We start from the raw sequence: 13,776 nt of genomic DNA, 5'->3' as shown, positions 1-13,776 counted from the left end.
CATTAAGATAGCTGGACTTCAACTCCCAGAATTCCCCAGCCGGCAAAGAGGGAATTTAAGTCCAGTCATTAAGATAGCTGGACTTCAACTCCCAGAATTCCCCAGCCGGTAAAGAGGGAATTGAAGTCCAGTCATTAAGATAGCTGGACTTCAACTCCCAGAATTCCCCAGCCGGCAAAGAGGGACTTGAAGTCCAGTCATTAAGATAGCTGGACTTCAACTCCCAGAATTCCCCAGCCGGCAAAGAGGGACTTGAAGTCCAGTCATTAAAATAGCTGGACTTCAACTCCCAGAATTCCCCAGCCGGTAAAGAGGGAGTTGAAGCCCAGTCATTAAGATAGCTGGACTTCAACTCCCAGAATTCCCCAGCCGGCAAAGAGGGAATTTAAGTCCAGTCATTAAGATAGCTGGACTTCAACTCCCAGAATTCCCCAGCCGGCAAAGAGGGAGTTGAAGTCCACTCATCTTAATGTTGGAAACACCAGATTTGGGAACTCCTGCTCTATGTGATGAGAAGCTCATTGAGGACACCAACCTCCTCAAAAGATGAGTGACAGCTGGTGCTGTTCATAGAGTAATAGTGTAACATGGACTTTACCCCAGAGTTCACCCATGACCACTTGTGCAGCATTATGGACTATCTACAGCTTTCACAAGGGCAGCTTCAGGTAGATCACATTCCATGGATTCAGAGGAGAGAGGACAAAGACACCAGGAGAAGAAGAAATAGATACAGTGTACACCCCCACACACACTGTGGACCGGATCGTGATGGCTTAGATCAGATCCATGGTAACCATGATCACCCAACAAGCTTCAGGTCCAAGAAGGATACTCTTGTCCCCACCATCTCATCCCTCAAGGACCAACCTTCCAGTCTGGGAGGACACCACCCATCAGAGTCCTTCTGAGTCATCTATTTAAGTCCTGCTTTAGACACGAACATTTCTGGAGGATTTGGGGGCGTCTGCTTCTTTCCAGGAATTAATGCTTCTGGGGAAAAAGATATAGAAAGAGAGAAATGCCATGTACTGAGTCCTTGACAGATGATCAGGTGTGAAATTAAATTAAAAAAAAACATTCCATGGGTTTTAATTGCAGGTGGGGATTATATTTTGCCTTGAGAACAGCTGCACACAAGCCCTCCCGCAGAAGGACAGAAAGGAGAGACGGTCAGGTTTAGACGCTCACCTGTCTGCCTGCCCACCTTGCTGGGTAGCGCCACCTAGTGGCCTGCTTTTTGAGGACGCATTGTGGCAGGTCCTGGGCAAGCTAGAGAGCCTTAGGTGGCGGAGGAGTTCCAAAAGAAGCTTTTGTGTGGAGGATCATTAGGACAGTGCATGTGGCCTAGGAGAATTCAATGAAACAAATGGTCAACAAGTTCATTCCAAGCTTCCTTTTCCTTTATTTGCATGGGCAAAAGGAGGCAGCCTTTGACTGCAGTTTAGAATAGAATAGAATAGAATTTTTATTGGCCAAGTGTGATTGGACACACAAGGAATTTGTCTTATTTATTTATTTATTACTTAGATTTGTATGCCGCCCCTCTCCGAAGACTCGGGGCGGCTCACAATATGTAGTAACAAATCATAAGCAATCAGACAATTTAAAATATTTAAATATTTAAAAAACCCCATATGCTAACAGACACACACACAGACATACCATGCATAAATTAAACGTGCCCAGGGGGAGATGTTTCAGTTCCCCCATGCCTGACGGCAGAGGTGGGTTTTAAGGAGTTTACGGAAGGCAGGGAGAGTAGGGGCAGTTCTAATCTCCGGGGGGAGTTGGTTCCAGAGGGCCGGTGCCGCCACAGAGAAGGCTCTTCCCCTGGGGCCCGCCAACCGACATTGTTTAGTTGACGGGACCCGGAGAAGGCCGACTCTGTGGGACCTAATCGGTCGCTGGGATTCGTGCGGCAGGAGGCGGTCTCGGAGATATTCTGGTCCGATGCCATGAAGGGCTTTAAAGGTCATAACCAACACTTTGAATTGTGACCGGAAATTGATCGGCAGCCAATGCAGACTGCGGAGTGATGGTGAAACATGGGCATACCTAGGTAGGCCCATGACTGCTCTCGCAGCTGCATTTTGCACGATCTGAAGTTTCCGAACACTTTTCAAAGGTAGCCCCATGTAGAGAGCATTACAGTAGTCGAACCTCAAGGTGATGAGGGCATGAGTGACTGTGAGCAATGAGTCCCGGTCCAGATAGGGCCGCAACTGGTGCACCAGGCGAACCTGGGCAAACGCCCCCCTCGCCACAGCTGAAAGATGTTGTTCTAATGTGAGCTGTGGATCGAGGAGGACGCCCAAGTTGCGGACCCTCTCTGAGGGGGTCAATGATTCCCCCCCCAGGGTAATGGACGGACAGATGGAGTTGTCTTTGGGAGGCAAAACCCACAGCCACTCCGTCTTATCCGGGTTGAGCTTGAGTCTGTTGACACCCATCCAGGCCCCAACAGCCTCCAGGCACCGGCACATCACTTCCACCGCTTCGTTGACTGGGCATGGGGTGGAGATGTAAAGCTGGGTATCATCCGCATATTGATGATACCTCACCCCATGTCCTTGGATGATCTCGCCCAGCGGTTTCATGTAGATGTTAAATAGCAGGGGGGAGAGGACCAACCCCTGAGGCACCCCACAAGGGAGAGACCTAGGAGTCGACCTCTGACCCCCCACTAACACCGACTGCGACCGGCCAGAGAGGTAGGAGGAGAACCACTGCAGAACAGTGCCTCCCACCCCCAGCCCCTCCAGCCGGTGCAGAAGGATACCATGGTCGATGGTATCGAAAGCCGCTGAGAGGTCAAGGAGCACCAGGACAGAGGATAAACCCCTGTCCCGGGCCCGCCAGAGATCATCCATCAACGCGACCAAAGCGGTTTCCGTGCTGTAACCGGGCCTGAAACCCGACTGCCGGGGACCTAGATAATCGGCTTCTTCCAAGGACCGCTGGAGCTGGAGTGCCACCACCTTCTCAACAACCTTCCCCATAAAGGGAAGGTTGGAGACTGGACGATAGTTATTAAGGACAGCTGGGTCCAGGGAGGGCTTCTTGAGGAGGGGGCGCACAAGCGCTTCTTTATAGAGTGATGGAAAAACTCCCCTCCCCAAGGAAGCGTTGGTAATCTCCTGGACCCAGCTCCGTGTCACCTCCCTGCTGGCCGAAACCAACCAGGAGGGACACGGATCCAGTAAACAGGTGGCGGAACTCACAGCTCCAATGGCCTTGTCCACTTCATCAGGTGTCACCAGATCAAACTCTTCCCAGACAGGTGGACAAGTACGTGCCCCAGTCACCTCGACTGACTCGTTGTCAGTCGACTCTGTTGTACAATTGGAGTCGAGGACGGCCCGAATCCGAGCGACTTTATCAGCGAAAAACGTGTTAAAATCCTCGGCACTACTCTGCAAGGGCTCCCCAACTCCCCCCTGATTAAGAAGGGAGCGGGTCACCCTAAACAGAGCGGCCGGGCGGGATTCCGCTGATGCAATCAAGGCGGCATGGTACGCGCATCTTGCCGCCTTGAGCGCCACTTTGTAAGTCTTAATAAAAGCTCTTACAAGTGTTCGATCGGATTCAGACCTACTCTTCCTCCATCGCTTCTCTAGACGTCTCTTTTGGCGCTTCAACTCCCGGAGCTCCTCGTTGAACCATGGGGCTCTACGGGGTCTAACGCCTCGGAGAGGTCGCAAAGGCGCAATCCGGTCAAGAGCCCCCGCTGCAGCCGTGTTCCAGGCCTCCGCGAGAGACTCCGCCGAACTGTGGACGAATGCCTCTGGAATAACCCCAAGCGCCGTCTGAAAGCCCTCTGGGTCCATCAGGCGTCTGGGGCGGAACATCTTCATTGGTTCCGCCTCCCTGCGGGGAAGGATTGGAGCCAGGAAGTCAAGCCGTAGTAGAAAATGGTCTGACCATGACAAAGGCAATACTTCTAAGCCCAGTCTTGGTGCATATGCTCTCAGCGTACATAAAATAAAATAGCACCTGCCATTTTAGAAACATAGAAGATTGGCGGCAGAAAAAGACCTCATGGTCCATCTAGTCTGCCCTCATACTATTTCCTGTATTTTATCATAGGATGGATATATGTTTATCCCAGGCATGTTTAAATTCAGTCACTGTGGACTTACCAACCATGCCTGCTGGAAGTTTGTTCCAAGCATCTACTACTCTTTCAGTAAAATAATATTTTCTCACGTTGCTTCTGATCTTTCCCTCAACTATCTTCAGGTTGTGCCCCTTTGTTCTTATGTTCGCTTTCCTCCCGAACCTTATTTAACCCTTTAACATATTTAAATGTTTCGATCATGTCCCCCCTTTCCCTTCTGTCTTCCAGACTATACAGATTGAGTTCATGAAGTCTTTCCTGATATATTTTATGCTTAAGACCTTCCACCATTTTTGTAGCCCGTCTTTGGACCCGTTCAATTTGTATGCCGCCCCGAGTCTTCGGAAAGGGGCGGCATACAAATCCAAATAATAAATAAATAAATAAATAAAATATCTTTTCATAGGTGAGGTCTCCAGAACTGAACACAGGATTCCAAATGTAGTCTCACCAGCGCTCTATACAGCGGGATCACAATCTCCCTTTTCCTGCTTGTTATACTTCTAGCTATGCAGCTATGCTTTCCCTACTGCCTGACCACTGTTCACCCATTCAGAAATCACTACCCCTAAATCCTTCTCTTCTGAGGTTTTTGCTAACACAGAACAGCCAAAACAATATTCAGATTGAGGATTCCTTTTCCCCAAGTGCATTATTTTACTTTGGAAACATTAAACTCTTGTTTCTATTGCTTTGACCACTTATCTATTAAAGTTAAATCATTTGCCCTATCACAGACACCTCCAGGAATATCAACCTTAATGCACACTTTAGAGTCATCAGCAAACAGGCAAACCTTCCCTACCAAACCTTCCCCTATGTCACAAACGTATTAAAAAGAATAGGACCCAGAACAGACCCTTGTGGAACACCACTTGTAACCAGGCTCTGCTCAGAATACTCGCCATTAACAATAACCCTCTGATGTCTACGCTTCAGACAACTGCAAATCCACTGAACTATCCAGGGATTAAGTCCAATCTTCACTAATTTATCTATCAGCTCTTTATGTGGAACCACCTCAAAGGCTTTGCTGAAGTCCAGATAGGCAATATCTTCAAGTTGCCATAGACAACTTCCTTGTGTGATGACTACATTTGGCCTAATAAAATATTTAGTCTAGTCTAAATTAGTCTAGTCTCAAATCTAGTCTAGTCTATTCTTATCTGTAGTCTACACTTTTTAGTCTTTTATAATTTGTATTTTACTCTACTCTAATTCCCTTCTCTTCCCTTCTCTTCCCTCCCCTTCCTTTCCCCTCTCCCAGCAAATATTTTTGGCAGCTGATTCCATGACAGCTGTATGTCCATCAAATTTAGGGATCTGGACTGCCAATACACGGAATAGAATAGCATAGAATGGAATAGAATAGCATAGACTGGAATGGGATAGAATAGAATAGAATTCTTTATTGGACACACAAGGAATTTGTCTTTGATGCATAGGCTCTCAGTGAAGATAAGATAAAAGATACATTTGTCAAGAATCACAAGGTACAACACTTAATAATTATGATAGGGTACAAATGAGCAATCTATGGAGAGGGGCGGCATACAAATCTAATAAATAAATAAATAAATGCACGAATGAATGAATGAATAAACAAACAAACAAACAAACAAACAAATAAATAAATAAATCAGGAAACAATCAATATTAATCATAAGGATAAAAGTAACGAAGTCATACAGCCATAAGTGGGAGAAGATGGGTGATATGAACGATGAGAAGATTAATAATGTAGTAATGCAGACTTACTAAGTCTGCGCTACTACATTATTAGTCTTCTCATTGTTCCTATCACCCATCTTTGACAGTGTTGGGGGAATTATCTGTTTGACAGTGTTAAGGGAATTATCTGTTTAGCCGAGTGATGACTTTTGGGGGAAAAAAACCCCCTGTTCTTGTGTCCAGTTGTCTTGGTGCGCAGTGCTCCATAGCAACTTCCTGCCTGCATCGTTTTTGAGGGTAGGAGTGGGAAGGAGGGAGGTTAGAAGGCAGCAACCTGCCACTCTTGGTTGCTACGTGGGGTTGTGTGCCAGGCCAGGCCGCTTCAGTGGTGCCAATTTCCTGGATCAGATGGCGTCTCTTGAGCTTCCCAAGGCCAACTTACAAGGTCTGCTTGCTTCTTAGGGTTGTATCTGCTCTGCCAATTGCCCTTGCCCATCACTATACATAAATACATAAATACATACATACATACATACATGCGTGCATGCATGCATGCATACATACATACAGTATATAAATACATGCATGCATGCACGCACACACACACACACACACACACAGAGCCTCTGAGGATTTACATACAGTAGTTAGAAATACATGAGCCAGCTGTCTGCCTGTGGCAGCAGGAAAGCAGCAGATGGGCTCGGCAGGAGTGAAAGAATAGTGACTTAAGTAGGCCAGAAGCCCTGCTAAAGAATAAACAGTTCTGCCATGGATCCTAGGAGCTAAACCCATCCCACCCCCCTGGTGCAGCCCCTCCCTCTCCGCTCCCCTGCCCCCACCCGCTGCTCGTCTCCTCCAGAGCACTCAGTCACAAAGAATTAACAGCCGGGGTTTCTGGGTTGCAGATCAAAGAATAGAAGTCCTGCTGGTGGGAGACTGGAGAGGAGCAAAAGCCCCCCAACCCAGCTAATATTTATTGTAACAAGGATGTTATGTGGCCTCTGATGTCAGCTGGAGCCCAAATATTGGTCCGTTCTCTCTCTCTCTCTCTGTGTCCCTTCCTTCCTTCCTTCCTTCCTTCCTTCCTTCCTTCCTTCCTTCCTTCCTTCTCCCCCTCTCTATTTCCTCCCTCCCTCCCTCATTCCTTCCCTCTTATCCGCCCTCCTTCCTTCATTCATTCTCCTCCTCCAAATTTCATCTCTCTCTCATTCCCTCCCTCCCTCCTCTGTTCCTTTATCCTCCTTCCTTTCTTCCCTCTCTCCCTATTTCCTCTCTCTCCTTTCCTCCCTTCATTCCCTCCTCTCCCTCCCCTCCCCCTTCCTTCTTTCATTCCTCTCTCCCTATTTCCTCTCTCCCTTCCCCCCTCCCTCCTTCCTTTCTCCCTCCCTCCTCCTCCCTTCCTCCTTATTCCATCCCTTTTTCACCATTTGCAACCATCCCAGCTGGCTTCCGACAAGAAAAATTAAAGGAGGAATCTGAATTCAGTTAAATATTCACTTAAAAACTGCAATGATCTGATTATTATTACTATTACTATTACTATTACTATTACTATTACTATTACTATTACTATTACTATTACTATTACTATTACTATTACTATTACTATTACTATTACTATTACTATTACTATTACTATTACTATTACTATTACTATTACTATTATTATTATTATTATTATTATTATTATTATTATTATCATCATCATCAGTGGCAAAGAACTGGTGGGATCATAAGCCCGAAAAAGTGGTCGAAAATGAGCAAGCAAAACTACTGTGGGACTTCCGACTGACCGAATTCTGAAGCATAACACACCAGACATCCTGATTGTGGAGAAAAAGAAAGCATGGACCATCGACATTGCAATCCCAGGGGACAGCAGAATTGAGGCGAAGCAGCTAGAGAAATTAGTGAAATACGAAGATCTAAAAATCGAGCTGCAACGACTCTGGCATAAGCCAGTGAAAGTGGTCCCAGTGATACTTGGCACGCTGGGCGCAGTGCCAAAGGATCTCAGCAGACATTTGAAAACCATCGGAATTGACAAAATCTCCGTCAATTGCAAAAGGCCGCTTTACTGGGATCGGCAAACATAATTTGCCGCTACATCATGCAGTCCTAGGTGCTTGGGAAGCGCCCGACTGGTGATGAAATACAAAATCCAGCATAGTGATCTCGTTTGCTGTGTTGTATTGACATAATAATAATAATAATAATAATAATAATAATAATAATAATAATAATAATTTGTAGATTTGTATGCCACCCCTCTCCGAGGACTCGGAGCAGCTCACAACAAGCAATACAAGATACAATCCAATATTAAAAACAATTTTAAAACCCTTATTAAAAAACAATCATAAAACCCAAACAAATCATACACAAAACGGAGTAGCCAAGGGGTATATTTCCCCATGCCTGGCGACATAGGTGGGTTTTCAGGAGTTTGCGAAAGGCAAGGAGGGTGGGGACAGTCCTAATCTCCGAAGGGAGTTGATTCCAGAGGGCCGGGGCTGCCACAGAGAAGGCTCTTCCCCTGGGTCCCACCAGACGACATTGTTTTGTCGACGGAACCTGGAGAAGGCCAACTCTGTGGGACCTAATCAGTCGCTGGGATTCATGCGGCAGAAAGCGGGTCCCGAAGGTATTCTGGGCTGAAGCTGACCAGACTAAGGACTCTAGTCAGATGAATACCTGGTAAGCAAATTCTTTTCCCTATTTTCCTCCCCCAAATCTAAGATACGTCTTATACTCCAGTGCATCTTATACTCTAAAAAATATGGTACAGTATTTAAAAATAATAAAGGTGGGATTAAAAAAAAATCTAAATAAATTGCTTCATCTAATAGCCATCCAGTCGCTTCCTTCCCGAACCTTGCAATGACAAATGTTGAGACCAAAATAATAATAATAAAAAAATCCATTCTCTTTCGCTGCTAAAGCCCCATCGAAGCATTTTCTCGCCTTCTTCTGACAGGATGCAAATAAAATTAACTATTTTCATTTTGCCCACCAGCAAACACATTAACCATTATAATTAATGGCTTGGTCCTGATCACGCATTTGCATGATAGAGGTGGTTGGCTTCTGCATACAAATATCATGGAGTCGCAAGGGTGCTACACCAGCGCTTCTCAGCATTGGCAACTCGAAGACATGTAGACCTCAACTCCCAGGACTCCATAGCCCCAAGAGTGAGGAACGCTGGCTGGGGAACTGGGTGTTGGAAGTCCACACATCTTCAAGTATCTTGGGAAATTGGTGTCAAGATAATGGGGTGTTTATGCACATATTCTGGGAATGCCTGGTAGGGCAGAACTTTCGGAAAGAAGTTCAAGAGGATACTAATAGGATGTTAAACATATAATTACAAAGGAAATGACCTATAAAGCCCTTCATGGCACCGGACCAGATTACCTCAGGGACCGCCTTCTGCTGCACAAATCCCAGCGACCAGTTAGGTCCCACAGAGTGGGTCTTCTCCAGGTCCCGTCAACTAAACAATGTCGCTTGGCGGGACCCAGGGGAAGAGCCTTCTCTGTGGCGGCCCCGGCCCTCTGGAACCAACTCCCCCCAGAGATTAGAATTGCCCCCACCCTCCTTGCCTTTCGTAAACTACTTAAAACCCACCTCTGCCGCCAGGCATGGGGGAATTAAGATTTCTTCTCCCCCTAGGCCGTTACAATGGTATGCATGGTATGTTTGTATGTGTGTTTGGTTTTCTATATTAAGGGGTTTTAATTTGCCTTTAGTATTGGATTATTATTGTATATTGTCTATGATTGCTGTTAGCCGCCCCGAGTTTTCGGAGAGGGGCGGCATATAAATCCAATAAAACTTGAAACTTGAAATGGCGGTATTAGTTAAAAGGAACGAAATGGGAGAATTTAGAGAAATAAAAGAAACAGTGATAGTAGAAAGTGCTCAAGCGGTAATAGTCCTAGGCTGGTAGGATGCGACAAAATGGACGATACAAAATTGGTATCGGTACATGGTGGAGCACATTCAGTTTGAGATAATGGATAAGAGGGTGAATTTGGCTCATGAAACCAATCTGCGGGAACGGATGGGACGACGATGGCACAAGGTAAGAGGACATGTGGTCAGTAGAACTTGAGACCAAGCTACAAAGAATAAATTAGAATCCCTTTATAATATGTAAATAGATATATTGCTCTTGAGTTAAAATGGTATACACGAAATAGGCTCAAGATCAATCCCGACAAGACGGAGTGGCTGTGGGTACTGCCTCCCAAGGACACATCCATCTGTTCGTCCATTACCCTTGGTGTGGGGGATTATTGACACCCCTCAGAGAGGGTTCTCAACTTGGGCGTCCTCCTCACTCTACAACTGACTTTAGAACACCATCTTTCGGCTGTGGCGAGGGGGGCATTTGCCCAGGTCCACCTGGTGCACCAGTTGCGGCCCTATTTGGACAGGGAGTCTTTGCTCACGGTCACTCATGCCCTTATCACCTTGAGGTTCGACTACTGCAACACTCTCTACATGGGGCTACCTTTGAAGAGTGTTCGGAAACTCCAAATCATCCAAAATGCAGCCGCACAAGCGGTTTTGGCCTTCTCAAATATGCCCATATCTCACAATCACTCCACGACTGCATTGGCTGCCGATTGGTTTCTCAACACAATTCAAAGTGTTGGTTATGACCTATAAAGCCCTACATGGCATCGGACCAGATTATCTGTGAGACCGCCTTCTGCCGCACGAATCCCAGCATACAGTGAGGTCCCACAGAGTTGGTCTTCTCAGGGTCCCATCAGCCAGGCAATGCCTAGGGGAAGAGCCTTCTCTGTGGTAGCCCCAGCCCTCTAGAATCAACTCCCCCCAGCAATCCGCATTACCCCCACCCTCCTTGCCTTTGAATTTGAAAACACACTTATGTCATCAAGCTTGGGGTCATTAGACCTCAGCTTCTGCCCAATGAATGTCTTCGATGTGATAGTATGTATGTGACAGTTTGATTTTAAATGTTTACTTTTTAAAGATAATTTTTAAATTAACTATTCTATTAATTCACTTCATGGCACTGGACCAGAATATCTGTGAGACCGCCTTCTGCCGCACGAATCCCAGCGGCCGGTTAGGTCCCACAGAGTTGGCCTTCTCCGGGTCCCGTCGACTAAACAATGTCAGCTGGCAGGACCCAGGGGAAGAACCTTCTCTGTGGCAGCCCCGACCCTCTGGAACTAGCTCCCCCCAGAGATTAGGATTGCCCGCACCCTCCTTGCCTTTCGTAAACTTCTTAAAACCCATCTCTGCTGTCAGGCATGGGGGAACTGAGACATCTCCCCCTGGCCTATATAATTAATGCATGGTATGTTTGTGTGTATATTTTAAAATAATGGGGTTTTTAGGCTTTTAATGTTAAATTGTTATTTTAGACTTTTAATATTAGATTTGTTATTGTATATTGTTTTATCACTGTTGTGAGCCGCCCCAAGTCTGCGGAGAGGGGCGACATACAAATCTAATTAATAATAATAATAATAATAATAATAATAATAATAATAATAGTTGTTGTTGTTGTTGTTGTTGTTGTTGTTGTTATTATTATTATTATTATTATTATTATTATTATTGGCTTAGAAAAGTTTTATATATCATATCTTTTTATCAAAATGTTGTAAGCCGCCCCGAGTCCACGGAGAGGGGTGGCACATAAGTCCAATAAATAAATTAATTAATAAAATATGCCCCCATTTTGGTGGAAGGGTATGAATGTTGTCTGATGGTGGGCACTTAAACACTGAGCACATTGTTATAGGTAGTGTGTATGTTTTATTTTTATTGTTGTTGATATTATAAAAATTAATAAAAATATTTAATTTTTTTAAAAAAAGTTTCTTGGGAAATCTGTTTTGTGATAGAAGAGAAATATCCACTACGTCAAGTTGTACTTTAAAGCAGAGACACTTCTGCGTTAGTAAGGTAAGAACGCCTTAGCTAGTTGCTATAGTGGCCACCCACTGTAACCAACCTGGCGTTGAGGCACTGGGGAGTTAATCTTCTTGAGAAGGCCATTCTATCCTCATGGAGACCGCTAGCTAAGAAGGGTCAGAACATCCTGCATTGGTCAGGCATATTTTTTTTTCTCAGAATTTTTTACTGACATATGCAAAAAGTGCCAGAAGTTGAGTACAACTTGAAGGAACTGTTTTGTTTACTGCTATTACTGTCCAAAGAAAGAGGCCGTTGGTCTCAAGAGGTTATCAACAGTATTTTATCCTTTTAGTTGGGACTGAATGCTCTCAGGAAATGGAACCTGTCATGTCGTTTTGGCATGTCAAGTTAAGCAAAGGCCCATCTCTTAAAAAAAACAAGAAAAAGTATCCGGAGCACAAAAAGTTTCTAGTGAAATTTACTGATTTCAGCAAAGAGCTGAGGTCAATTGAACTTTGTCAATGCATACCCTTGGCAGAACCAGCTACGATTTTTTTTTTTTAAAAAGGGGTCCTTGTTCCAGTTTTTCAAAACAGCAGAACGAAAGACGATAGCGGTCACAGAGGAACCCAGAAGATTGTTTTCCTCAGCATTGGAAGGACTAATGGAGATGCTGAACCTTCTTGAATTACTGTATAGTGGTCCCTCGATTTTCGGGGGTTCGAACTTCGCGAAAAGTCTATACTACGGTTTTTCAAAAATATTAATTAAAAAATACTTAACGGTTTTCCCCCCTATACCATGGTTTTTCCTGCCCGATGACATCATATGTCATTGCCAAACTTTCGTCCACTTTATTAAATATGTTTTTTTAATAAACTTTAATAAATAAACATGGTGAGTAATAATCTAAGTGGTTGCTAAGGGAATAGGAAATTGTAATTTAGGGGTTTAAAGTGTTAAGGGATGGCTTGTGATACTATTCATAGCCAAAAATAGTGTATTTACTTCCGCATCTCTACTTTGCAGAAATTCGACTTTCGCGGATGGTCTCGGAACGCATCCCCCATGAAAATTGAGGGAAGACTGTCTACCATATACCTTTTACTGGAGTATAAGACGCACCTAGATTTTAGGGGTAGAAAACAAGGAAAATAGTATTCTGAACCAAATGGCGTAGTAATATATTATTTAATAAAATACGAGTGTAGCAGAATACTTTTTACAACCATGTACACATTTTACAAATTTCAAACTTGACAGCTTTAAAACTTGTGGACTTCAACTCCCAGAATTCCTCCTCCAATCATGCGAGATGGGGTAATTAAAAGGCAAAACTAGCCTTGTTTTTGTGAAAAATGGGTTGGGTTTTTTGCCCATTTAAAAAAAAAAATTGGGTGAGCAAAGGGTCTGGGAAGCCCGCAGGGAGCTCCTGGATGCTGGGGGAATGTCAAAAATGGCCCTGTTTTTGTGAAAAAAATGGTTAAAAAATGGAGCCATTTTTTGCCATCCCCTAGCACCCAGGAGTTTTCTGCAGGATTCCCAGATTCACTGTTCCAAGTGCGGAGACAGCAAAAAATGGCTGTATTCGGTGTATAAGATGCACCAACATTTCCACCCTCAATTCTTCCCCCCTCCAATCTGAAAGGGAGCAGACTTTCTTTGCCCCACCCCCATTAATCCCTTCCCTGGAATTGGTCTGACCCAGCACTCTCAGGGCGGGGTTCCTTTTCCCCGGCATCTGCCTGCTAAACAGCCAAGGGAGGGTCAGCCGAAGTATTTGGAATGCTGTGTTGAGTTCTGGAGACCTCACCTACATAAAGATATTGACAAAATTGAACGGGTCCAAAGACGGGCTACAAGAATGGTGGAAGGACTTAAGCATAAAACTTAGCAGGAAAGACTTCATGAACTCAATCTGTATAGTCTGGAGGACAGAAGGGAAAGGGGGGACATGATCGAAACATTTAAATATGTCAAAGGGTTAAATAAGGTTCAGGAGGGAAGTGTTTTCAATAGGAAAGTGAACACAAGAACAAGGGGACACAATCTGAAGTTAGTTGGGGGAAAGATCAAAA

The sequence above is a fragment of the Erythrolamprus reginae genome, chromosome Z (assembly GCF_031021105.1).
Source record: "Erythrolamprus reginae isolate rEryReg1 chromosome Z, rEryReg1.hap1, whole genome shotgun sequence".
Lineage (NCBI taxonomy): Eukaryota > Metazoa > Chordata > Lepidosauria > Squamata > Dipsadidae > Erythrolamprus > Erythrolamprus reginae.
The sequence above is the reverse complement of the archived record's forward strand: the minus strand, read 5'-3'. Positions refer to the sequence as shown.